This window comes from Sander lucioperca, chromosome 8 (assembly GCF_008315115.2).
Source record: "Sander lucioperca isolate FBNREF2018 chromosome 8, SLUC_FBN_1.2, whole genome shotgun sequence".
NCBI classification, from domain to species: domain Eukaryota; kingdom Metazoa; phylum Chordata; class Actinopteri; order Perciformes; family Percidae; genus Sander; species Sander lucioperca.
The window spans coordinates 27,505,522-27,520,783 of NC_050180.1; the positions used below are offsets into that span (position 1 = coordinate 27,505,522).

The 15,262-nt window shown below is 41.9% G+C and overlaps 1 long non-coding RNA gene across 1 annotated transcript; it reads left to right on the plus strand.

Annotated features, from left to right (window-relative positions):
* The first annotated feature begins 14,470 nt into the window (after positions 1-14,470).
* On the plus strand, positions 14,471-15,262 carry LOC116034881. The gene is made up of 3 exons (XR_004101228.2): positions 14,471-14,689; positions 14,953-15,007; positions 15,128-15,262. It is a non-coding gene; the product is annotated as an uncharacterized LOC116034881 (long non-coding RNA).

The following is a 15,262-nucleotide window of genomic DNA, read 5'->3' on the forward strand; positions in this document are numbered from 1 at the left end:
TGTGTCCGCTTCACGTGATAGTAGAAGGAGTTATACACCCTGTACTCACTTGGACAGCCATCAATCCCGCACACGACGCGAAAGTCAGGGCTGCGACTATGCATGGTGTTAATGTGACTCAAAAGTTGTTTCAGAGTCAATGCCACAAATATGTAGCATATGAAGCAACGCCCAATCATGTTGGATGATGTCACAGGCAAGAGGACGGTAAACCGGTCACAGGCACAGGTAGGTAGAGCAAGACTGCCGTCCAAACTCGTTACTATGGTTACACCCGCCAGCTAGGTGCTGCAAATGAGAATGTGGGCGTAAACTAACGTTATATGGGACCGACTTGGATTTGAACTAGGATTGACGTGTTTCAATGCAAGTAAATTAAAGCGCTGTATCCAGTGCTCATTCTTTGAAGTTCACATCGCACGCCTTTTGAATGTTATCGACCATTCAAGGTGTTTTCAGTGTTTAATGTGTATCGTTGCAGCCGAACAGAGACAGTGAGCTAACGTTAGCGGAGCTAGCTAGCTTAGCCAAGTCAGCTAGCTAGCTAACAGCTGGAAGAATTGGATGATGTCGCAGTGTCGATTTTAAGGGGTAATGTATGCAAATATTATGTTTTATCATATATGAACGTACGAATGCAGAGGCCTAATTGAAGCTGAAAAAAAGAAGCTAATTGCTTCCTGGTGCTGCTCCACATGTGATCCTACAGCAGCACTGTGGGCCTCAAACTCTTTCTCCCATTTCTCACATCACGCTCCTTTTGTTACCTGTTGAGTGAAGTGTTATGTGTGGTCGGTGAACTGTAGGAACTGAATTGCACTTTGAGGATAATGTATATTATGTTGTGTTCAGACCAAAAGCAAAGTGAATTTTCGCCTCCCGTTACTCGCGCCATTTTGTTCCGGCTAAATTCATAAACTGTGAAGACTAGCTTGTTGGTCACTAGGAAAATTCTTAGTGTGTGGCAGCTCTAGTTATACTAGTAACGTCTATATGACCTACAACAGCAGCCAATGAGGTATCTACATTTCTAACTAAGCTGGTTTTTAATTTAATTTAAATTTAATTTGAATGAAGTGTCAACTTCTAAGGCCGGCTACACACTGACGGCGTCGCGTGGCGTGAGCGTGGCGCGTGGCGGCTGGATTTTTCGATGTCTTTACAGATCAGAAACCTGTCTGATGCACTGCTGCTAGCTTTGTCTGGGCACATGTATGTTTCCCGTTGATAAAATGAAATACCATGTTAAACATAAATGTATACTGATTTGATTACAGCAAAGACAACGTCAGCAGTATTGACGGAAAAATAGGCTACAGAATATTTCATTTTGTATTGACAGGTGCAATATTTGAAAATCATTTTTTATATCTGCATTTATACCAAAACCTAGAGACTTTCAAACATCAACTCTAGGTTTTAACTAGGGCTGAACGATTAATTGCATTTACGATAATATCGCGATATGTTAAAACGCGATTTCCTAATCGCAAAGGCTGCGATTTGGTCACATGACTCGCGAGAGCAAATCAGTCTGCTCTCCGTAGAGAAAGCATCAACTTAGCATGCTAACGCTACGCCGTACCTGGAGCTGATTTCTGTCATTCAAACAACTCTGAGTTGTAGTTTAAAACTTTTACAGCAATTTTAATAAAATGAAGGGTTTTATTCTGGTTCGAGTCCATATGTGCAGTTAATGAATACAGACACGCAGAACTGAAGGCTCGGTTGGCAACTAGCGCTGATTAGCGGTTAGCTCCGGTTAGCGGTTAGCTCCGTTATAAAGATATGAGTGGAGGAGCTGCCACTGAGAGATAAATGACGTTCGGGGAGCTTTCACAGCAGCGTGGCCGCGGTGTTTCAACGGTTTTATTAGTACAGTTAATCCCACGGCAAGAACACCAGCAACTAGCTAACGTAACGATAACCTCTCTGAACAAGAACACCAGCAACTAGCTAACGTAACGATAGCCTCTCTGAACAAGAACACCAGCAACTAGCTAACGTAACGATAGCCTCTCTGAACAAGAACACCAGCAACTAGCTAACGTAACGATAGCCTCTCTAAACAATAACACCAGCAACTAGCTAACGTAACGATAGCCTCTCTAAACAATAACACCAGCAACTAGCTAACGTAACGATAGCCTCTCTGAACAAGAACACCAGCAACTAGCTAACATAACGATAGCCTCTCTGAACAAGAAAACCAGCAACTAGCTAACGTAACGATAGCCTCTCTGAACAAGAACACCAGCAACTAGCTAACGTAACGATAGCCTCTCTGAACAAGTGCACACGGCAGCACGTAACTTCACGAGGGGGAGGGGCTGGAGGCAGCTCCTCTCTGTGCACTGTAAAAAAAAAAAGAATACACTGTTGTGTGTGTGTATATACTATAATTTTACTTATTTAACTGTCTAGTGTGTAATTGTGTGTGTTCATACTATAAAATGATTTATTGTTTGTCTTTGTTGAATAATACAGAAGACAAAGCTTAAAAAAATAATCGAATCGAAATCGCAATATTTGGGAAATAAATCGCAATTAGATTATTTTCAAAAATCGTTCAGCCCTAGTTTTAACATAAATGCAGATATAAATGTAATTAAACAAAAAAAAAAAGTTTTTCAAATATTGCGCCTACTTTGCCGTCAATACTGCAGACGTTGTCTTTGCTGTAATCAAATCAGTATATATTTATGTTTAACATGAAGTACACTACTGCTTGAGTGCAGTAAATTAATGGGAAACATACATGTGTACAGACAAGGCTAGCAGCTCCAGCGCCGCGTCAGACACCTTTCTGGTGTGTAAAGACAGAAAAATCCACGCAGCCGCCACACAACAGAAACGCCACGCTCACGCCACGCAGGCAGTGTGTAGCCGGCCTAATAGTCTCATTAAGTTTCATTTCTAGGGCACTCTTTCATCTTGCTATGTTTGTCTTCTAATGTTTTCATAGCTGCAAACATCACAGAGACAATGATGGGCACCCTGTCTCGTGAAGACTTGCGGGATCTTTTCCCAGGCCCAGAGAAGTTTTTACGGAGAAAAGCGGTCTGGCGTGCCTGTCATGGTGCATCGGAGGAGGTCAGTTTCTCAGTAAAGTGGCCTAAACTAACCGCCTTTTTAATTTGGCAGCAGCAGATTGAGCTACAATAACAGCACAGTATTTTTGGAACAGGCATGGTGGTCTACATGTGTGTTAAATTCAGTTTAGATTAATTGTTAGGTGTTCAGTTAGTTGATGTAAGCGATTTCACCCCTAAAATGGAATATTGCTTATTTATACGTGTGCAAAGCTGTCAATGCTACATTGCATTTTGTGTTGTCACAAAAAACAAAAATGTTGCTTTTTGCAGTAGTTCATTATCTTTTATTTGACAGGAGTCTGGCCAAGAACACTCACAATTATCGGGCAGTTCCTCCTTTAATGCATCACTCATGCAACAGACATCCACTCCTGTGAATTCAAGTCCTGCAAAGTACAAAACCCCTGAAAAGGTTGTGAAGTTATCCTTTCCAGAATATGTATTGCACACCGACACAGAACGTGAGCAAGTCCGACAACACTACTTTGAGTTGTCAAAGAGAGGCGAACAGCGTAACTGCCAGATGTCAGAGGAGCTCAGATGCCGCTCATTCGAAACACCATGACCAGTATGATTGCAATCCTGAGGGCAAAGGGGGATGGAGAATCACACAGATACCCATCAAAGGCAGAAATTACAGCAATGGCAAAGAGAATAGTACTGTACTACCCCATGCTGCAGGACCAAGGCCTCCATACATGGGTAAGTGAAATGCATCCAGTTGATGACTGTTTCATGTTGGACATTTTTAGTAGCGATTTGAAAAATTGATTAAATGTCTTGTGCAGGTCACTGTGTACACACAGCTATACAAAAGATTGCAAAATGTGAGCTCCCCCCAAAAAAGAACTCCAGATGGGAGACATTCAAAGAGGTGAGCTGTAACTAATGACTATTTTCATCAAAGATTCCTCTGTTAATCATTTTCAAGATTAATTTAATTGATCAGTTGTCTGGTCAATATGAAGTCCAAGGTGATGTCCTCAAAAGTCTTGTTTGGTCCACAACCTTAAGATATTAATTTCACTGTCATAGAGGACTAAAGAAGCTAGAACATATTCACATTTGAGAAGCTTAAATCATATTTGGACATAAAAAACAAGGGAAAAAAAGAAGAAAAATGACTCAAAATGATCAATCGTGTCATTGTCCTGGGTGAGCTGTCTCTAGTGTTTCCTCACTTCCCGTTTTTAATGACTGCTCTTATTTTAGTGTTTGACTACAACTAAGTAATTGCTTTGGATGTGTGTGGGGGATATTGCTTTTTTATTACGAAGCCCTTTGTGTTACGTTTTGTTTGTATGAAAAGTGCTATACAAATAAAGTCAGATGGATTGATTTATTAGTTGACAACTAATTGATTAACTGACTAATATTTGCAGCTCTTCAAAGAGGCGCTGTCTTGAGCAGCCAACAGACACAGATGAAATAGATTCAAGTGACTCAACAATCATTGTAGATCGGTCCACAGAAGGAAGTGGCAGCCCAGGCTCAGACAGTAAAGAAAGTGAGTTAGAAGGTGAGTTTCAACTTTGCATTTACATATTTGCCCTTGTGAGGTATTTATATTTTAGATAAACTAATAAACCCACTTTATTGGTCAAGATGACAGTCCTGACATGACAGAAGTAAAAGGCTTAAAATGGACATCAGGGGATAGGTATTTACACTACATTTGTACTGTTTTATTATCAATTAGGGGTGTGCCAAAAAATCGATTCACAGAAGAATCTAGATTCTCATTTGCAACGATTCAGAATCGATCTGAAATGTCCAAGAATCGATTTAATAAATAAATAAAATCAGCTGGCTGTTCGCCTCCATTTTTGTAACTAGCCTATCCGGACGTCCGGACGTCACCACGCAGCCAGTTTTTGAACGTGAGCGGTAAATCACTAGAACAAAGAGGAAGCAAATATGGATGAGAGGGAGATCCAACCAGCCCCGTCTTCACTTAAAGCTAAAGTTTGGCGTAATTTCGGTTTTTACCGAATGCCTGGAAGCACTGCGCTGGACATGACACACACAGTGTGCAAGCTTTGCAAAACGAAGACCAAGTACTTCGGCAGCACAACAAATGCGCGAGCTCATATTAATAGGCATCACCTGGAGCTCAGCGACACAGAGCAGCCGCCAGCTGCAGACCAACGCACACTGCAGTGCTTCACGAAACTTCCTGCCAACTCCGAGAGGGCAAAAAAAATAACTCGGTCTATCGCCTGCTTCATCGCCAAAGACCTAAGGCCTTACAGTGTGGTGGAGAACGAGGGGTTCGTCTGCATGTTACAGACAGCAGAGCCGAGGTCCACCATACCGTCCCGCAAGTTTTTCACTGAGACAGCTGTGCCACAGCTTTACAGTGAGACTAAAAGAAAGGTCGCCAGTGCCCTAACCGAAACGACCAGAGTGGCACTAACATGTGATGCATGGACATCAAGAGCAACCAAGTCTTTTGTGACATTCACCGCTCACTACATAACTGATACGTGGGTGCTCGAATCCCGTGTTTTGCAAACTCGTGTGATGCACGAGAGCCATACAGCCGTAAATGTCAATGCCATGTTTCACTCCGTTGCTAATGAATGGGAGCTGACGGTCTCGGATCTGGTGATTGTGACTGATAATGCTGCCAACATGCTCGCCGCTGCACAGATTGACAACTTGGCACACATTACATGTTTTGCCCATACTCTCAACCTGGCTGCACAACGAGCTCTGAAGCTCACCACGGTGTCACGACTGCTTGGGAGGATCAGGCGAATTACTGGTTTCTTCCACCGCAGCGCCATTGCAAATCATGAACTGCTGGAAAAGCAGAAACTTCTGCAGTTACCGGTGCACAAACTGAAAACGGATGTCGCTACACGCTGGAACAGCGCGCTGGACATGATAGAACGATTCCTAGAGCAGCAGCCTGCTATTTGTGCCGCGCTGCTCTCCCCCCAGGTGAGAAAATCTGGAAGTGACATCTGGACACTCAGCGACACCGACATCTCCACTGCTGAGGAAATAGCATCGGCGCTGAAACCAATGAAAGACGCAACCCACATAATGTCAGATTATCACTGAGGTCAGTGTTGTCCCTAGATCTGCCAGCTCCAGAGCTGAAGAGGAACTGAAGAAGTATCTTGAAGCCCCTCCCCTGTCTCTGGCAGAGAACCCGCTCAGCTGGTGGAGGACCCATCAGACAGCTTTTCCTCTCTTAGCTGAACTGGCTAAGCGATACTTGTGTATCCCTGGCACTAGCGTTGCAGCTGAGAGAGTTTTCTCCACCGCTGGAGATATAGTGACAGCACAGCGAAGCAGTCTCACTCCTGCACATGTTGATCAGCTTCTTTTCCTGCAAAAGAACCTGAATGTTGCATCTGCAAATGGACAGTAACCTTGGACACAGTTCATGTCCAGTTTTTTTCATGATTTGTTGAAAATCATATAATCAGTTGCACAGTTTACAGTTCTATTGTTGCAAGAGACACTGTCATGAACATTTCAGAGACAGGTAGCTTAGGGGTACTATTTTTCATTTTGAAAGAAGCACTTTATTTTCATAACTTGTTATTCTTTAAGTTACTGAGTCTGACTGAGAAATATAGATGTTTTTTTTGTCTTCACCGGTTATGTTCTACATGATATTTGTGGTAAACTGCAACTTTCCTGGGAAATGCATCTATTTTCAACCATTTTGTATTATGAAGAAGCACTTTATTTTTGTTCCAACTTATTTTATAGCTAGCTACTAATGAGTAGCAATTGAGAACCAGACAATGATTTTGATAAAAGGCACTTCCCTGAGAATTGAACTTAATAAATGTGAAAAAGACACTTTAATGTCTCCGTTTGTCATTCTGTATAGCAAAGCAGATGAGAGTAGATCATGATCAGAAACCCGATTAGAAATCATTATGGATAAAATCGAATCGTTTTGAATCGAAAATCTTTTTGAATCGAAAATCGATTTTGAATCGTGAGATGGTAAAAGATTCCCACCCCTATTATCAATGTATTAACATTATTGTAGAAATTAAGTTTGAACAGAAATCTGGTATTGTATCATTTTGAACAGCTGGGTACAGCAGTACCTTTTTAGTATCAGTCTACTGTGCAACAATACTTCCTATAACCTTTCCAGTATATCAAATAATGTTATGTGTTTAAAACCCATGTGTCTCATTAGTGGCATTTTTGATCTTTTTAGTTCAATGTCATTTTTGCTTCCAAAATACCGGAATGATCCTTAAAGTACATGATCCTTTCAGAAATATGTCTGTTATGTGTTAAAGGAAAAAGAAGATCCCAAAGCGTACCTGAAGAAGCACCATCTGCCCTCTCCAGTCCTGATGGTGAGTTTGTCCAACTGCCTCATGATTTTTGTTTTCCAAAAATGAATAGGTATTTGGTAGTTAGGATCACGGCTTATATTTGTTAAAAGATTTAATTCCATGAAAGTTTAATCTAATAATGTATGACTTTCATAATAGTTTTTTGACATTTTTTTTTGTCATGCAACAACATGAGATTAACTTTTTTTAAACTGAGGCATATTAATTATGTATTTTTGTGTCTTACAGCTAACAAGTCTGCAGATGTTGACAGTCCAGACACCTACAGTCCAGCAACCTTGGCCAAGCACTACAACACCCTACAAACTTTGTATAAAAGAAAAAATCCAAACCACCAGGATGTCTCTCATCTCTTGGATTTGGAATTTGTAGCCAGAAGAGCATTCATTGATTGAAATACCGTTCGCAAGGAGGACAAACACAAGAAGGTTCTAGAAGCATATCCTTGTTTCAAGGACATTGGACATGTAAGTCATTGACTGCCTGATTAAAACCATGGTATCACACACAATGTTTAAAATACCAATTTTCTCTTAAATGATATATTCAAATGTCTGTATTGGTATATTTGATATTTCATAGGTGATGGAGGAGCTTCAACGCATTTTGGATAAGGATAATACCAACCTCATCGATGAACTGAAGGGAAGATGGCATGACTTCTGCCAGAAGGTGCAGTTTTTTGGTGTATGGAAAAAAACGCTGAAACCCCCAATGGGAATGGACAAAGGTAAGGAATGCTGTTTTGGTGTTATTAGTGAATAGGGTTTAGGGTGGACCTTCAGGCATGTTAATTTGCTGAATGTTTTTTTTATTATTTTTTAAGCATCGTGTCTGTTGTATCCTTTTTGATCAGATTTGACCTTGTGCACTTTGTCAAAGTGTTTAAGTAATAACTCTTTTCCTGTACAGCTGAACAGGCTCTTGAGATCCTAGGTGTGCTGCCATCACTGTTCCCCTCCACGTCTGCTCCTCCAAAGAGGGTACGAGATGCGAGTGAGGCTCTGGTGCATGTCCTCAAGGTGAGCTGTGTAAAATGTTGCAGGATCATTTTGACTGCAGTATCGGAAAAAATTATAACTGAAGGTGCTGCCCCTGACGACTCCCCAATGTATTTCCTATTCACATACTCTATGTTCTAAGCCTTCAAAGACACCTAAAACATTTGTTTTTAGAAAGAGGATTTTCACTGGGTAGATGTCTTTGCTATGTCACAGTATGTACAAAAATGGGTGCATTACATGGTAGCAGGTTTCATCACCCTAATGATAACCAAGCAAGACTAGCCTAGCCTTGGTTTTTAGTTCTTTTGGAAGGCTAGATGTGTGTAAACAGTAAATGCATTGGGGATAGTTAAAAACAGCACTTTCAGATGGAGCTTTCTCAGTACTGTTAACTTTTGTCAGAATTTTGCTTTGTAAAGTTATGTGTTTGTAAGCAACCCTCTACCCTAGGTTCCAAATGACTAAAATGCATGATCCTGACAGGATGTCTGTGTTATGTGTTACAGGAAACAGAAGACCCCAATTCCTACTTGAAGAAACACCCTCTCTCCTGCCCAGTCCTGATAGTCAGTCCATCCAACTGCGTCCTAGTGGTAGGAGATGTGGCAATAACCACCTTTCCAAAAGACAAGCTTACTGAGAGTGCTTTATACCTTATGGCCTACTATTATACCCTACACCTGACTTATCCAAAGTGTGTAGCCACTCTGCTTTCAGTCATACAGACGGAGGCCCTCTTAGACAAAATCCATGAGAGAGATCTCACGTCGTCTTACAAGAAGAGCATGGCTGAGTGGAAAGCTTTTATTGGCCAATAAAACCAGTGGTCAGATATGGTGTAGGATAGCACTTCCTCTCTCCCTCCAAGGGTACTACAGTCCATGTTCACTGCTTTTGATTCTTGGTCGGAATTTGGCTAAGTTAGCCCAGTGTTAATTTGGGGTGCACGACAATATTAGCCAACATGCCGATATCCTGTGATGTTATATTTTTTGTGTGTTTGCACAATTCAGTGCAGATTCTGCTTAGTTTAAGTTTATTTTAACTTTTCAGTTAATATTAAGTTTAAACAACTAATTGTCCAGCAGATATAGTCACTAATTTAGGTGCATCTACTGTGAATGAGTAAATTGACTAAGCATTGGGATAAAAGTGAACATAGCGCTATCGGTTATTGTCCAGTTGAGTTGTAAAATATTCACATATTGGATATCTGCAAAAAGTCCAGTATGGTGCATCCTTAATGATGGTGTTAACAATGGTTAATGGTGTATTGAGGGACTAGTTCATGTAAGCCCAGAACCTCTAATTTGAATGTTACAATATTAAGCATTTGTATTAAGAATGAATGTCACAGGTGGAGCAGTTTTAGTGTTCCTAGTTTGTCTATATGCCTTGAGTGTGCCTGTGCAAAGCACAGATTTGGTACGTGTATTGAGGGGTACATTAGTCAGATGTTTGGATCTGGCCTTAACTCACTCACATATTTGGCATGTTCTGCTATGTTTTCATATTGCAGTTCCATAAATACTGTGAGCCAAACTGTTGAGGAAAATTATGCTGTTTCCCTTCTACGCAGTCCGCTGGGACTTTTTGCTGTTAAATAAAACAGAAAGTTGGTTAAATGCAAGACTAGTTTTCATTTTTTCAGTCTTATAAGAAGTAGCTAATGTCTTGAATCTAGAACAGTATTACTTTTGTAGAACTTACAATAAGGTAAATACACTTGAGATGATGACAGGATGGGAAATTACGGCTTATTATGGCAAAAGAGCATTGCCTAACCGGCAATTTCCACTGGATGCGGAACGTCTGCGGAACGTCAACGGAGTCATTAGGTTTCCATTAAAGTCAGTGTGTGTATTTCCACTGACTGCAGGACGTCTGCGTCCCGACTCCGTCCCAGTTCCGTCAGTACGCAGTCCTCCGGAGCAGATACCAGAGCTTCTATTTTTGACGGACGACGGAGAGCTCCGCAGCAATTCAGCACAATTCAGATTGTGCGGGACAGGAAGTCGAGCACAGAAACAAAATAAAACATCCGGATACTTTTCAAAATAAAATACACCGTGCTCACGGCAGGTCATATTTCCTGCACTACACCTTGAAAACACAGCACAGAGTTGTTTCCCCTCTACTCCTCTGGATGGAAACAAACTGTTGTTGGTTTTGTGGTTCTGTTTATAGAAACTACATCCTGTTATATCGCACGAACATACGTGAATTCGCGAGATCTCGTGGTCGGCTGGCCGCAGCCGTTACGCAACAAATCCGGACCTGGTGGGTATTGACGGACGGCGGAGCACGCAGCCGTTCCGCAGTGGAGCCGGTCCGCAGACGTTCCGCATCCAGTGGAAATTGCCGGTAATACGAGTCAGGAATGCTAACTTCAAGACATTTTGTCTCAAAATTCCCGTTTCAAATCTTATTTCAAGTAGGTGGTGGACTTAAATCTAGAACAGTGTAACAATTATAGAACTAAAACTTAGTTAAATACACTTGAAACAAAAAGAAGATGCTACTTTTGAGGGGAAAATACTATTTTTGAGCATCACAAGCTTATGAGACACAAAACATCACAATACTAGTAAAATATAGCTAAAAATGAGTTTTCCCAGCTAATTTCAAGATCACTCTTATCTTGTAAGGCTTACATATAATGTCTTATTTCAAGAAATCTTACCAAGAGAATTTTCACTTGTTCCATTGGCAGATTTTTTTGCTTATTACAAGCAAAAATATCTTGTATTCATTTTTTTTTTTTGCTTATTTTTGGAGTGACCTTTTTTCCAGAGAACTTAACCCTAACTAAATGATCTGCATGAGAATAAACAGAGTTTAGTCTGACATTAATGTATCAGGGACGTCATACAGAATAAACACTGCAGAACCATAAATCTGTAGATTATTGTGATTAAAACGAGCATTTCATCTTGTGTTACAGTATGAAACGTTTAAAATCAGAGAAGAAGAAGGAAACCCAGAGGCATTCTGTCATTTTGTCTTCAATGACGTCATGGATCTGAAGGATGGAGATGGAATCAGTTCTGACGACATCAAGCTGACCCTGAAAGGACATGTGAAGGAGGGTTACCAGGTACCACTCTCACTTTAGTCAACTTTAAAGAGACCCTATTATGTGGCCGGGTTGGTTCAGTGGGTACAGAAGGCGCACATATACTGAGAGGTTTATGCCTCGACGCAGAGGTCCAGGGTTCAAATCCGACCTGTGACAAATTCCTAGCAAGACTTGGTTAATAACTCAAACTTGCCGAGAACAGAGACACCGCTTGTTTACATTAGACTCGAGCGGCCGGTTGCACGGTTACATTCGGTCTCGTTCAGTAGCCTGGTGCTCGGTCTATGGGTCTAGGTCTAGGTAGCTCATTTCCTGATTGATTCTACCACCACTCCAGTGGAGGCGCTAATGAGCTAGATTACTACACACACAGTAGCAGAAGAATACCAGCTACAAACACAGTAGTAGAAGAATACCAGCTACACACACAGTAGTAGAAGAATACCAGCTACACACACAGTAACAGAAGAATACCAGCTACACACACAGTAGTAGAAGAATACCAGCTACACACACAGTAGCAGAAGAATACCAGCTACACACACAGTAGTAGAAGAATACCAGCTACACACAGTAGTAGAAGAATACCAGCTACACACACAGTAGTAGAAGAATACCAGCTACACACACAGTAACAGAAGAATACCAGCTACACACACAGTAGCAGAAGAATACCAGCTACACACACAGTAGTAGAAGAATACCAGCTACACACACAGTAGTAGAAGAATACCAGCTACACACAGTAGTAGAAGAATACCAGCTACACACACAGTAGTAGAAGAATACCAGCTACACACACAGTAGCAGAAGAATACCAGCTACACACACAGTAGTAGAAGAATACCAGCTACACACACAGTAGTAGAAGAATACCAGCTACACACACAGTAGCAGAAGAATACCAGCTACACACACAGTAACAGAAGAATACCAGCTACACACACAGTAGTAGAAGAATACCAGCTACACACAGTAGTAGAAGAATACCAGCTACACACACAGTAGCAGAAGAATACCAGCTACACACACAGTAGTAGAAGAATACCAGCTACACACAGTAGTAGAAGAATACCAGCTACACACACAGTAGTAGAAGAATACCAGTTACACACACAGTAACAGAAGAATACCAGCTACACACACAGTAGCAGAAGAATACCAGCTACACACACAGTAGTAGAAGAATACCAGCTACACACACAGTAGCAGAAGAATACCAGCTACACACACAGTAGTAGAAGAATACCAGCTACACACACAGTAACAGAAGAATACCAGCTACACACACAGTAGTAGAAGAATACCAGCTACACACACAGTAGCAGAAGAATACCAGCTACACACACAGTAGTAGAAGAATACCAGCTACACACACAGTAGTAGAAGAATACCGGCTACACACACAGTAGTAGAAGAATACCAGCTACACACACAGTAGTAGAAGAATACCAGCTACACACACAGTAGTAGAAGAATACCGGCTACACACACAGTAGTAGAAGAATACCAGCTACACACACAGTAGTAGAAGAATACCAGCTACACACACAGTAGTAGAAAAATACCAGCTACACACACAGTAGTAGAAGAATACCAGCTACACACACAGTAGCAGAAGAATACCAGCTACACACAGTAGTAGAAGAATACCAGCTACACACACAGTAGCAGAAGAATACCAGCTACACACAGTAGTAGAAGAATACCAGCTACACACACAGTAGTAGAAGAATACCAGCTACACACACAGTAGTAGAAGAATACCAGCTACACACACAGTAGCAGAAGAATACCAGCTACACACACACAACGGCACCAAAGCCGGTCTAGAAATTCTTTGACGGCACAAATGAGGTAAAAGAAAACAACAGGAGTGAGTCGGTTCATTGACGTATGGCACTCGATTCTCCCGGTTCAGGGACACGAGTCGGGTTAATTAACCGGCTCTTCGGTCAGTTCCTCAACAATACTTCGCAGAGCAGAGGATTTTTTTTTTAAGTTCTTGTGCCACCCCCCATGTAACATGAAACAATGCCGCCCCGGTACAAAAAAACGTGCAAAAAAAACGCTAGTGATACTGAGTGTGTTTCTATCTGCAGCGATGTTTAGCTCTGTGTACCTGTCTCTCTCTCTACCTGTCTGTCTCCTACTGACTGTGGTGTTTAGCTGTGTGTACCTGTCTCTCTCTCTACCTGTCTGTCTCCTACTGACTGTGGTGTTTAGCTCTGTGTACCTGTCTCTCTCTCTGCCTGTCTGTCTCCTACTGACTGTGGTGTTTAGCTCAGTGTACCTGTCTCTCTCTCTACCTGTCTGTCTCCTACTGACTGTGGTGTTTAGCTGTGTACCTGTCTCTCTCTCTTCCTGTCTGTCTCCTACTGACCAAATGGCTGTAGATGATGATTAATATCCGTTACACCCTTCTGTCAGACAACACAGGTCGAGAACTGAATGTGAAGATTACACCATTAAACTTGATATGATTGATGTGAAATCTGAAAAAAATAGTTATACAAGGAAAGAGACTTTTATTTACAGTTTCTCTACACACACACACACACACACACACACACACACACACACACACATACACACACACAGACACACACACAGACACACACACACACACACACAGACACATACACACACACACACACACACACACACACACACACACACACACAGACAGGCACGCACACACACACACACACACACACACACACACAACACAACACATTTTAACAGTTACTTCATGTCCACATGAAGAAAAAGGTACAGGGACTGTGACAGTGTTCCAGTGACGTCTGCACCTCTTTCCACCAGTGGGACACCTGTTAAGGCTCGACCTGCCGCTGAGCCGTCTGCACCTCGTTCCGCCCGTATGACACCCTTGAACTAACCTGCCTGTGAGGACGTTGCCCCATCCTCCACCGAGCCGTCTGACAGTCCGTCCACCAGTGGGACACCGTTTAACCAACCTGCCAGCCGTTCACCGAGAAAGACGATGTTTAGAAGGAACAAGCTGGTTCTGAGGACTCCATCTCCCGCTGCAAGAACCTTCGCTGTGCGATCCTTGCTGCTGAGCTGAAGGTGGTGAAAGAGCTGCTGGAATCCGAATTAGACCGGAATGATGAACTTAAACAGTTGCACTCATCAGCCAGTCGAGAAAAGGTGAGCATTGTGTTATTCCTCTGATTCTGATATTACATTTTCAGTATTTGGAAAGTTGCTAGAAGGTTAGGCATTGGGATCCCAATATCACGGTCTCTGTGAGTCTTCTGGTTAAGTTTGAAGATGATTGGAGCTCAACTGAGTTTCTTACATTAAAGGCTCCCGATGCTAGAAGTTGGGTCTGTTACCATCGAAACATGGGATGGATAAAATGCAGTGCCCTGCAATATGTGAGAAACTAAGTTCATATTCTCAAATTTCAGGCAGTGAAGTATAGGAGGCACAAGCCCTATTCACCATCGAAAGCACCGCAATATGGTAAATATAACAATCCTGTCAATGTCAAACTATTATTTTATTTTTTTCCTTAGCTTCATAATTTTGGGGCCTTTGTTTTGTAGACTTGTGTGTTGTAAAAGTGTGTTCTTGTAATTTTAGTTAAACTGGTGGAGGAGTTCAAGGAGCACACGGAAGGAAGCAATCCCAGGCGGAAAATGAAGGAGAATGCCCGCCAGCGAGCTAACCACGTCCTGAACTTTCTGACGTTCATGTCCCAGCCCGCTGTTCCACATT